This window comes from Bos indicus x Bos taurus, chromosome 14, assembly GCF_003369695.1.
Source record: "Bos indicus x Bos taurus breed Angus x Brahman F1 hybrid chromosome 14, Bos_hybrid_MaternalHap_v2.0, whole genome shotgun sequence".
Lineage (NCBI taxonomy): Eukaryota > Metazoa > Chordata > Mammalia > Artiodactyla > Bovidae > Bos > Bos indicus x Bos taurus.
In genome coordinates, this window is record NC_040089.1 from 75,809,854 (window position 1) to 75,822,934 (window position 13,081).

The 13,081-nt window shown below is 39.1% G+C and overlaps 1 protein-coding gene and 1 pseudogene across 1 annotated transcript in view; one reads left to right on the forward strand and one right to left on the reverse strand.

Moving 5' to 3' along the window:
• Positions 1-13,081, reverse strand: part of CNBD1 (cyclic nucleotide binding domain containing 1) — a 501,194-nt gene that overhangs the window by 269,139 nt on the left and 218,974 nt on the right. The window lies entirely within an intron of this gene.
• LOC113903979 lies at positions 11,327-11,628 on the forward strand (annotated as a pseudogene).

Sequence of the window (13,081 nt, forward strand, 5' to 3'; positions counted from 1 at the left end):
CTCACTCTCTTTAACTCCAGAAAGTTTATTTAATGTAAACTCTTAAATTGATATTATGCTGACGATCGTTATGTAGTGCTATGAACTGATTAGACTAGGCACTCGTCTCAGAGTAAAAAGTCTTTACATATAATACCAGAGTATTTATGGCTTTACCGTGTAACGACAGGCATCTGTCTTTGGACCGATTCTCCAGCTCCCCAGTTTATCTTAACAATCGCTATACCTGCTATTGAGCGTAAGCTTCGCCCAGTTCCCACGATACCTTTGACAACACCGCACAGTGCCAGTAATTTTGATATACTATATAATCCATCTCATCAGAAATCCTTACTGAGGGTTCAGGATTATCTAGAGCCATTCTAAAAGCTTTACTTACTTAATCTTCTCATGAACCTAAAGCCTAGATCTTATTATGAACCCCTCGTAGCAAAAGAGGAAATTGAGCCAGAGAGATGTTACATAACTTATCCAAAGTCCAGACTGCTAAAGTGTGGACTCCATATTTTACGCCAAGCAGTTTGACCCAAGAGGGATGAAGCCTAGGGCCAAATGAATAACACTCTTGGTATACTCTATTTACCTTCTGAGGATCGGACACTACCCTAAGCACTTGATACACAATAACTCATTACATTTTGTATAAAAACCTATTACACCTCGCCGACCAAATTGTAGAATTAAAAAAAAAAGTATAAGTTTAGTTACATGCTCATCATAATATAATGCAGTAATTAGTGAATCTGAAATTCATCTATGTGATTCAAAGCTTATGTGATTGACAAGGAGAATGAATGGCCAACTTCCGTTTACTCCAACTTAATGAGATGTATTACAGAGAGAAATCACAGCTCCTACTCCAACTGTATGAGATGTATTACAGAGAGAAATCACAGCTCTTTATCCATGCCAAACAGTTTTTTAACTTAGAAAAATCAAACTGCTTTGCACAGTGAAAGGAAAAATAGACAAATGTGCTAGGAATGAAAATATGTCCATTATAAAGATTTCAGAATTCCAAACTCTAAGGATCTTGAGATCCCTCTGACCAGCCTGAGCTTGCTTAACTGGAAGAGTGGCCCTGGGAATCCAGACAAGTCGCCAGGCAAAGGCCCCGGTGTGTAGGCACTTGAGAAAGGAGATTTGGAAGAGCAAGGGAAGAACATCAATAAGTGTCTTTTATGTCAGCCAAAGCACCGTCTGCTGCACTCTGCAGAATGTACAAAGAAATCAAATGTATCTCTATATGTAGGCATTTGTTAATTATTCCAGGCATCAGGGTGGTCATAATGTGGGATACCAATGTATCTGTTGACTTTGGCCAAGATGGCCACCTATCACGGCTACCTTCAGCCTGCATTCTGCAATTCCAGTTGACATCAACTCACCCACTGGTGTGAAGGGTTTTCTTTCCTGTTGTTTCCCACTAGGCACTTTAGATATTTACTTTCTATTTTCAGATTTATCAAAATGTATATATATGTGTTATGCTTAGTCACTCAGTCGTGTCCAACTCTTTGCAACCCCATGGACTATAGCCTACCATGCTCCTCTGTCCATGGGATTCTCCAGGCAAGAATACTGGAGTGGGTTGCCATGCCCTCCTCTGGTGGATCTTCCCAACCTAGGGAACGAACCCAGGTTTCCGACATTGCAGGTGGATTCTTTACCATCTAATAATAGGAAGTCAAGAAACACCTGGAGTAACAGGCAAACGTGGCCTTGGAATATGGAATGAAGCAGGGCAAAGACTAATAGAGTTTTGCCAAGAAAATGCACTGGTCATAGCAAATACTCTATTTCAACAACACAAGAGAAGACATGGACATCACCAGATGGTCAACACCGAAATCAGATTGATTATGTTCTTTGCAGCCAACGATGGAGAAGCTGTATACAGTCAACAAAAACAAGACCAGGAGCTGACTGTGGCTCAGATTATGACTCCTTATTACCAAATTCAGACTTAAATTGAAGAAAGTAAGGAAAATCACTAGACCATTCAGGTATGACCTAAATCAAATCCCTTATGATTATATAGTGGAAATGAGAAATAGATTTAAGGGCCTAGATCTGATAGATAGAGTGCCTGATGAATTATGGAATGAGGTTCATGACATTGTACAGGAGACAGGGATCAAGACCATCCCCATAGAAAAGAAATGCAAAAAAGCAAAATGGCTGTCTAGGGATGCCTTACAAATAGCTGTGAAAAGAAGAGAAGCAAAAAGCAAAGGAGAAAAGGAAAAATATAAGCATCTGAATGCAGAGTTCCAAAGAATGGCAAGAAGAGATAGGAAAGCCTTCCTCAGTGATCAGTGCAAAGAAATAGAGGAAAACAGCAGAATGGGAAAGACTAGAGATTTCTTCAAGCAAATTAGAGATACCAAGGGAACATTTCATGCAAAGATGGACTTGATAAAGGACAGAAATGGTATGGACCTAACAGAAGCAGAAGATATTAAGAAGAGATGGCAAGAATACACAGAAGAACTGTACAAAAAAGGTCTTCATGACCCAGATAATCACAAAGGTGTGATCACTGACCTAGAGCCAGACATCCTGGAATGTGAAGTCCAGTGGGCCTTAGAAAGCATCACTATGAACAAAGCTAGTGGAGTTGATGGAATTCCAGTTGAGCTATTTCAATCCTGAAAGATGATGCTTTGAAAGTGTTGCACTCAATATGCCAGCAAATTTGGAAAACTCAACAGTGGCCACAGGACTGGAAAAGGTCAGTTTTCATTCCAATCCCAAAGAAAGGCAATGCCAAAGAATGCTCAAACTACCACACAATTGCACTCATCTCACATGCTAGTTAAGTAATGCTCAAAATTCTCCAAGCCAGGCTTCAGCAATACGTGAACTTCCTGATGTTCAAGCTGGTTTTAGAAAAGGCAGAGGAACCAGAGATCAAATTGCCAACATCCACTGGATCATGGAAAAAGCAAGAGAGTTCCAGAAAAACATCTATTTCTGTTTTATTGACTATGCCAAAGCCTTTGACTGTGTGGATCACAATAAACTGGAAAATTCTGAAAGAGATGGAAATACCAGACCACCTGATCTGCCTCTTGAGAAACCTGTATGCAGGTCAGGAAGCAACAGTTAGAACTGGACATGGAACAACAGACTGGTTCCAAATAGGAAAAGGAGTACGTCAAGTCTGTATATTGTCACCCTGCTTATTTAACTTATATGCAGAGTACATCATGAGAAACGCTGGGCTGGAAGAAGCACAAGCTGGAATCAAGATTGCCAGGAGAAATATCAATAACCTCAGATATGCAGATGACACCACCCTTATGGCAGAAAGTGAAGAAGAACTCAAAAGCCTCTTGATGAAAGTGAAAGTGGAGAGTGAAAAAGTTGGCTTAAGCTCAACATTCAGAAAACGAAGATCATGGCATCTGGTCCCATCACTTCATGGGAAATAGAAGGGGAAACAGTGTCAGACTTTATTTTTCTAGGCTCCAAAATCACTGCAGATAGTGATTGCAGCCATGAGATTAAAAGATGCTTACTCCTTGAAAGGAAAGTTATGACCAACCTAGATAGCATATTCAAAAGCAGAGACATTACTTTGCCAACAAAGGTCCGGCTAGTCAAGGCTATGGTTTTTCCTGTGGTCATGTATGGATGTGAGAGTTGGACTGTGAAGAAGGCTGAGCGCCGAAGAATTGATGCTTTTGAACTGTGGTGTTGGAGGAGACTCGTGCGAGTCACTTGGACTGCAAGGAAATCCAACCAGTCCATTCTGAAGGAGATCAGCCCTGGGGTTTCTTTGGAAGGAATGATGCTAAAGCTGAAACTCCAGTACTTTGGCCACCTCATGCAAAGAGTTGACTCATTGGAAAAGACCTGATGCTGGGAGGGATTGGGGGCAGGAGGAGAAGGGGATGACAGAGGATGAGATGGCTGGATGGCATCACTGACTCGATGGATGTGAGTCTGAGTGAACTCCGGGAGTTGGTGATGGACAGGGAGGGCTGGCGTGCTGCGATTCATGGGGTCGCAAAGAGTTGGACACGACTGAGCGACTGAACTGAACTGAACTGATGTATGTACACACACACAAAAAATCTTATTGAATATTCAAAGTTAGCCAGACAGACCAATGATTTAAAAAATCACATATGATTAGAAAAGAAATAGTATTGATAATCAAGTTTAAATCTCAGAAATCAGATGGTGCATAAACAATTGCTGATAAATCTACATTAACTTGCTTTTTGGAGTAGGCTGTTTTTTAAGATAATGTTCATCTGCTGGTCAATCTGCCGTTAAAGCCCATGGGTGCAGAGGCTTCCTCTAAACTCGACTATCCAAATACCTCCCCCATACAAGGGGATCACAAACTCATTTAGCTCTGTGCCTTAGACTTCAAAGTAAGTGATTTTCACCAAATTCTAGATCCTGGACCACTTCCCTACCTCCAAATGCATGTGCAAAATAAGTATATTCTTCCTTTTTTTTTTTTTTCTTTTTACTAGAATTCTAGTAGGGAATTATGTTTCTGACTTATAAATGCTATAGAAAGTATGCCTCTGAATTTGATCTTTGATAGAGAAACGAAAAGGGAATGACAGCACCATGATTTTCTGTTCTTTGTTCCCATAACAAACTGAAATCCCAATCAAGATTAAAATTAAATTTGTCAAAAGGCATTACTTAGCAACATTCTTTGAATATACACCCCCTACAAAAACTATTTGCAATAACAAACCACAAAGACATGTCTATGTGTGTGTCTGATTACAAGTATATTTTATCAGATACATTTAAGCTATCCTGGAAATAATTATGAACCAAATGAATTATTAGTTGCCAAAACAAGTGGAAACTCCAGTTTCATTTGTAAAATGATGGTGATTGTGTTCACCTTAAAGAACTACCGAGAGAAGTAAACGAGACCTGTGTGCAAAGTCCTGACTATAGTGCTGGTACACATTAGACACATAATGGGGTTAATACTGAGTGGGACCGCTACCCACACACTCTCCTGAAGAGTGACTGAGACCAGGACTTCAAACATCACTAGATGTGAGCAACCCCTATGCGTGCATTTCTGCACTATAAATGTCTCTCAACTTTAGGAAAAAAAAAAAAATATATATATATATATATAATGTAACAACTGTACACCTCCACCGGCACATTTCTAAAGCATGTTCAGCTCAGTGTGCTGGAAATAAGGTTGTACACTTTCATCAAACCAAATATAATTCACCTCCATTCAAAAATCTGTGAGTTGTCCTAGATTTTCTCTATTTTACATCACACACGTCTTGGCTCCTAGTTCTGTTGATTCAACTTTCTAACTAAACCCCATACCCATATCTCCTTATTCATATAACCACTGCCATTGGAGTAATTCAAGCTCTGATCTTTTCTTGCCTGGATTCCGCCTTTTTGATTAGCTTCTCAACTTCCACATATGCCCCTTCAGCATAGCTTCTACACTGCCATCAAAACCTTCAAATGCAAGTCTGATCATGTTGCTCACTGGTAAAATACTTCAGTGACTCCCAATTACCTACACAATAGAGATCAAATTATTTAATACCTGGATCTCTTGGAAGACAATAAATAGCATTCTTACCTGCCCAATTGTGAAGATAATAAGAAATAGATAACCAAAGCACTCTCTTTATTACTAATGAAGCTATGATTATTTTTATTACTTTTTAAATGTTTTTATTTTATTTATTACTTTTTATTGTTTTTATTACTTTATTACTAATGAAGCTTTTTCTATAATCAGAAAAACTATCCCAGCCCTAGGTATTGCTGAACAAGAGTATCTTTCCCCACCTGGAGAGAGTGCTCCCTTCTAAAAACATATTTCAAGTGGAAGAATGGTTTCTCCTAGGAGTTTTACAGATTCGGGTCTTACATTTAAGTCTTTAATCCATTTTGAGTTGATTTATGTGTGTGTTTTAAGATAAGTATGCAATTTCGTTCTTTTGGATGTTGCTATCCAGTTCTGCTAGCAGCATAAGTTGAAGAGATTACCCTTTGTGTCCTAGAAGACTTGTGATGTATGCCTGAGTTGATGTTGGGGCTCTATTCTGTTACCTTGGTCTATATGTCTGTCTTTATGACAATGATTCCTTGAATATAACACCACACACCAAAAAACCTTTGCATAGCAAAGAATGGTGAACACATGAAAAGGCAAACTATGGAATGAGATCAAATATTTCCAAACAATGTATCTAATAAAAGACTAATATCCAAAACACATGAACAACTCCTCCAACTTAACAGCAAAAAAACAATGGAGCCAATTAAAAAAACAAAATGGATAGAGGACTCAAATAGACATTTCTCATACAAATAGGCAATGCGTGTAAAGATATTCAACATCATTAATCATCAGAGAAATGCAAATCAAAATCATAATGAGATATCACCTCACACTTGTTAAGATGACTGCTAGGAAAACAAAACAACAAAAAATAAATGACAATCATTGATGAGGATGTAGAGAAATTGTACACTGTTGGTGGAAATGTAAAATGGTGCAGTCACTTTAGAAAACAGTACGGAGAGTCCCCAAAAGATTAAAAATAGTGACACCATATTATCCAGCAAAGTCAACTATGAGCATTTATCCAAAACTAACTCAAAGATGTATCTGCATTCCTATGTTCATTACAACACTAATCACAGTGGCCAGGATGTGGAAACGATCTATAAAGAAAATGTAGTACATATATTAGATAAAAATATATAGTATGTGTACTAGCTCTGAAGAAAAGGAAGAAAATCCAGTCATATGTGGCAGAATGGATTAGTTTTGAGGATATTATGCTAAATGAGACAAACCACTCAATGAAGGACATACTGCATGATACTACTCATGCGAGGAGTCTAAAATAGTCAGACATCTAAAAAAAGAGAGTAGAATGGTGATTTCTTGGGCTGGGGGAGGAAGAGATGGGGAGTTGCTTTTCAGCAGGTACAAAGTTTCAGTTCCGGAAGATGAGTAGACTATATATCTGCTGTATAGCACTGATACTGTGATCGACAATGTTGTATTGTGCGCTCAATAACTAAAGAAAATAGATCCCACGTCAAGTGTTCTTACTATAGTCAATAAAAGCTAAGTTGAAAAGAGGAAATATGATGACGATATGCCCAAACTTCCATTTAAAGATTTCCTAATTTACCTCTCAGAGAGGTGGTTCCCAACCCCCTTAGAGTGGAGCGAGTGCTAAGGCCTGGTATATCATCGAGTGCGGCTCCTGATCCCTCCCCCACCAAAAAAGGAGGATAATAGAGGAAGTTCTAAGATAAAGCAATTTTGAAAAAATGCTGAACCAAACAGTGTTATGTTATTCATTGTAGATATTTTCAGATCTTTTACTGAGCTAATGGGCATTGTGACTTTCCAAGAATGGGACAGACAATATACCTGTTTCAGACCTTCTTTCTTACAGGATGTTTCCTGAGGCGTACTTTGGAAAATGCTACTGTAGTAAAAACATCCCACTCACAGTTCGAAATGTATCTTGTTCTCTCTTGTCTCTAAACCACTGGACACGCTGTCCCACTGCTTAAATGCACTTCCTTCCCCTCCTTAATCAACTCCCCATGGCCCTTTAAGATTCGATCCAAGAATCACCTCTTAAAACTTTTTCAGTTCTTAGACTTTCCTCCTTATTTTCCTACTTATGTGTTTCTTTAGAGCTTCAGGCTCTCACAATTATATCACTTTTCACTCTGTGTTACTGTTGGTTTTATTTTATTTTCCATAACTGAAGATACTAAAGTTTAGAAAATATTTTATTTTTGTATCTTAGATCAAAAACTGTTAGGCATTTGATAAATCATTGTAGAAAGAAGAATGCACTTGGACTTATTTGGGTGTCAATTCCAATTTAACATGGTGCTCTGCACCAGTCATCCTGAATTTCCTTCTCTTCAGCCCAGTTTCTTGTCTCTCTGGTCTTTTTACATACTGTTTCTTCTTTCTGGAGCACCATAAGTGAAGTCGTTCAGTCGTGTCTGACTCTTTGTGACCCCGTGGACTGTAGCCTACCAGGCTCCTCTGTCCGTGGGATTTTCCAGGCAATAGTACTAGAGTGGGTTGCCATTTCCTTCTCCAGGGGATCTTCCCGACCCAGGGATCGAACCCGGGTCTCCCGCATTGTAGACAGACGCTTTACTGTCTGAGTCACCAGGGAAGTCCACTGAACTCCTTATTTATTATTCATGCCTTTTCGTCGTTCTAAATTCTCCCAAAATGAGATAAGATGTCGATTTTTGTACAAGTCTCGAAATACAGTTTACCTCTCTCCAACATGTTACTGCTTGTTTAATTGCATATTCTATCTAAATACAGGGACCGTGTCTACCTGGCTTACGGATGCATCTCCATTGCCTGACACGGTCCTTCATACAATGTAGGTGAGCCACAAGCAGTCATTGAATGAATGAGCAATTAATTACGTGTCTCACCCAAGCTCCAGACAACACTCTGGAATTTTATGACATTTACTTCATCAATGTCCCGTGACACTGTCTGCTTTTAGGTAAGGTGATAGGGGGATATTTTACTTTCCTTTTTTTTTATTCCCAATGCTTCTGTCCATAATTTGTTACCTGCCTGCTGGCATATGACTTACAATTCAGTGCTTCCCTCCTCCACGTCATTCTGCAGTCTTTCTCTACGAATTATAGCTGAAAGATCCCTCAGGTTAACTAGAGCATACAAAAGGCTGAGAAACTCTACAAGAGCTTCTTTCCATTGACATTAAAGTCGTAGGTCACATCATATCCAGAAAATTCATGTAGAAATGAATGGCAGTCTGATATATTTCTTCAGCTAGCAAAACAATTACAGATAAGTAATTTTATTTCCCAAGAGACTAGTAAAGTGCTTTCCTCAGGTCACCTTCCACTATTTTATGTTGTGGTGAGTAACTAACATTTTCTATCCAATTAGAGAGACCTTCAACAAGCTGAAAAGTAAATACTAACCAGTCAAGTTAGAAACATGTGTGAGCATGTCACCCTAAACCACTTTTTAAACAAGCTGACCACATACAGGAAAGCTATAGAATATCCTTCTTAACAAAGGTGAAGGAAATCCTATTTCTACATCTATTCTCCTTGCATCGAGTGTTTATTGGAAGTTGTTTTGATATTATTTTACGCTAGAAAACTTAAAAGAGGTAGAACTAATAGGACACAATTTCCTGAAACCACAATGGCTTTCAGTATATAAATAAATATATTGCTTTATTTAACCTTGAGAACTTACATTTTTATTGTTTTTTCTTCTGTTTTAGAAAGGCTTCCCTGGTGGCTCAGTGGTAAAGAATCTGCCTGCAATGCAGGTTACCTGGATTCGATCCTTGGGTCAGGAAGATCCCCTGGAGGAGGGCATGGCCACCCACTGTAGTACTCTTGACTGGAGAATCCCCACGGACAGAGGAGCTTGGTTGGCTGTAGTCCATAGGGTCGCAAAGAGTCGGACACGACTGAAGGGACTAAAATCTAGCATATGTTCATTAATGAAAATTTGGAAAACCAGAAATAATCTGAAAACTCACTATAGAAATACTAGAACCATGTAAGAGTAGAATTATGTGTAGATATTTGGAATCTGTAGAGAATAGGCAGCTTTATGAGCTTCCCTGGTGATTCAGCATAAACAATCTGCCTGCAATGCAGGAGACCCAGGTTCAGTCTGTGGGTCGGGACGATCCCCCAGAGGAAGACATAGCAATCCACTCCAGTATTCTTGCCTGGGAAATCCCGTGGACACAGGAGCCTGGTGGGCTATACTACGTAGGGTCTTAAAAGAGTAGGACATGACTTAGCAACCAAACAACCAACTATGAAACAGCTTTGCATGGAGGGGCTGCTGAGAGTTATCAATCTACAGCCTTCTTGACAAGGAATATAGGATTAGTGCTATTCAAAATTGTGAATTAAGTAAAATTGTGGTTACCCCAGTTTTCAAAATGTCTCCTTAGTCGTCCTCTTTGGCTGAGGTTTAATAATTCTTTCCTTCCATAATTACACTCATGTCATCACCCACTCATGCTGCAGCCAACTCCAGATTCTCCCCGCATTGGTCCACCCTGCATATAACTTTTTCTTTTTCAACATAAAAACTTTCTACAAGGTGGGTATAGAAGGAACGTACCTTCTATAATAGAGATTATATAAGAAAAGCCCATTGCTGCTATCATATGCAATAGTAAAAAAAAAAAAAATAGTAATAGTAAATAGAAGCTTTTTATGTAAGATCAGAAACAGGACAAAGATGTCCACTCTCATCACTCCTATTAACAATACTGGATGTTTTAACCAGAGCAATTGGACAAAAGAGAAATAAAATGGATCCAAGTTGGAAAAGAAGTAAAGCAGTCTCTGCTGAATGTAAATCTTATGCAAAAAAAAAGAAGTCTTAAGATTTCACACACACACACACACAAATGATAGAACTAATAAGCAAATTCAGCAAAGTTATAAAATACAAAATTAACCCCCCAAAATTGATTGTGTTTCTATACACTAACCGGAGAAGGCAATGGCACCCTACTCCAGTACTTTTGCCTAGAAAATCCCATGGATTGAGGAGCCTGGTAGGCTGCAGTCCATGGGGTTGCAAAGAGTCGGACACAACTGAGCAACTTCACTTTCACTTTTCACTTTCATGCATTGGAGAAGGAAATGGCAACCCACTCCAGTGTTCTTGCCTGGAGAATCCCAGGGACGGGGGAGCCTGGTGGGCTGCCGTCTATGGGGTAGCACAGAGTCGGACACGACTGAAGCGACTTAGCAGCATACACTAACAAAGAACAACCTGAAAAAGAAATACAACTCTATCATTTAAAATTATATCAAAAATAATAAAATACTTGGGGATGAATTTAATCAAGGAGGTGAAAAATCCATACACTGAAAAATATTTTGAAGAAAGAAACTAAAGAAGATTCAAACAAAAGGAAAGATATCCCATGTTCACAGATTGGAAGAATTAACATTGTTAAAATATCCGTACTGTCAAGGCAATCTATAGATTTAATGCAATTCCTATTTAAATTCCCATGACATTTATCACAGCAATAAAAAAATTTGCTCTATTATAGAAGGTATATCCCTTCTATACCCACCTCATAGAAAGTTTTTATGTTGAATTTTGTCAAATGTTTTTTCCATAATCTATTGAGATAATCATATGATTTGTATCCTTCATTTTGTTAATATGGTGGGTGCCCCTGGTGGCATAGAGAGTAAAGAATCTGTCTTTTGCCACCTGACCTGATCTGCCGGTTGCAACCTACACCAGCTGTGCCCACTCATCATGGAGAAGGTCCTCGGCCTTCTGCTCGTCGCCCGTGCAGTAGTCTATGCAGTTCCCGACCCCCGGGGAATCATAATCAACCTGGATGAGGGTGAGCTCACAGCAAGTGCTGCTACCGGGAAGACGGCCTGAGCCTGGCCGGCTGCGCACCCAAGGCCAGCAGGAACAGCGAGAGCTCCGCCTTTACGCTCTATGGGGTTGACTACAAGTGTCCCTGTGAGCGGGGCCTGACCTGCGACGTCGACAAGACCATCGTGGGCTCCATCACCAACACCAACTTTGGCGTCTGCCTTGATCTCTGACATGCCACAGAGTAAGCGAGCTCACCCGGGCTAGCACACCCCAGGACGCTCCTCCACCAGGACCAGCCCCCGGCCGGCCACCGCCTCGACTGGCACCTCCGCCTTCTAACTGGGTTCTTGGCAATTAAATCCCCTCTTGCAAACCTTCCCCAGTCACCTGGATAAAAAAAAAAAGAATCTCCCTGCAGTACAGGAGACCCAGATTTGATCCCTGGATCAGGAAAATCCCCTGGAGAAGGAAATAGCTACTCACTCCAGCATTCTTGCCTGGAGAATTTCATGGATAGAAGAGCCGGATGGGCTACAGTCCATGGGGTTGCAAAGAATTAGACATGACTTGAGTAATTAACACTTTCACAATTTTGTTACTGTGGTACGTGTATTGATTGATTCACATGTATTAGCCATCCCTGCATCCCAGGGATAAATCTCACTTGATTGCATTGCATGATCCTTTTAGTGGGCTGTCAAATTCAGTTAGTAGTACTTTGCTGAGGATTTTTGTGGTCTGTTTTTTGTCAGAGACATTCGCTTGTAATTTTCTTTTCATTTGACGTCCATATAGTCTTGCTATAAAGTAATGCTGGATGTATAAAATGAATTTGGGGAATGTACCCTCCTCTTCCTTTTTTTAAAAGAGTTTGAGAAGTATTGGTGTTAATTTATCAGAATTCACCAGAGAAATCATCTGCCCTCGACTTTTCTTGCTGGGAGGTTTCTCATTATTGACTCAATCTCCTTACTCACTATTGCTCTATACAGATTTTTGGTTTCATCCTGATTCAGGCTTGTTAGGTTGCATGCTTATAGAATTGTATCCATTTCTATTAGGTTATCCAATTTTTTGGTGTATAATTATTCATAATAGTCACTTATGACCCATAGTATTTGTGGTATCTGTTGCAATATCCATTGTTACATTTCTGAATTTGAGACATCTTTTTGTCTTGGTCTACCAAAAATGTTTCTTATTTGTTCATCTTTTCAAAAAAAAAAAAAAAAACGAAACTCTTAGTTTCATATATTGTATTTTTGTCTGGTTTCTATTTCACTTATTTCTGCTCTGGCTTTTGTTAATATTTCCTCCCTTCTACTTACTTTGGGCCAAGTTTGTTATTTTTCTAGTTCCTTGAGAAGCAAAAATAGGTTATTTGAGATCTTTCCTTTTTCTTACTGAAATTATTTCTTATAAACACATCTCAGAACTGCTTTGGGGCATCCCATGAGATTTGGTATGCTGTGCTTTCATTTCTGTTTGTCTCAAGATATTTTTTATTTTCCCTTTTTATTTCTTCTATGATCTATTTGTCTTTAGTGATGTGCTTTATTTAATTAGAATTAGAACTAATTCTTTCCATTAGTTATAATTAACACACAATATTACATTAATTTCAAGTGGACAACTTAGTAATTGAATACACTTATATATTATGAAATGATCAGTACAGTATGA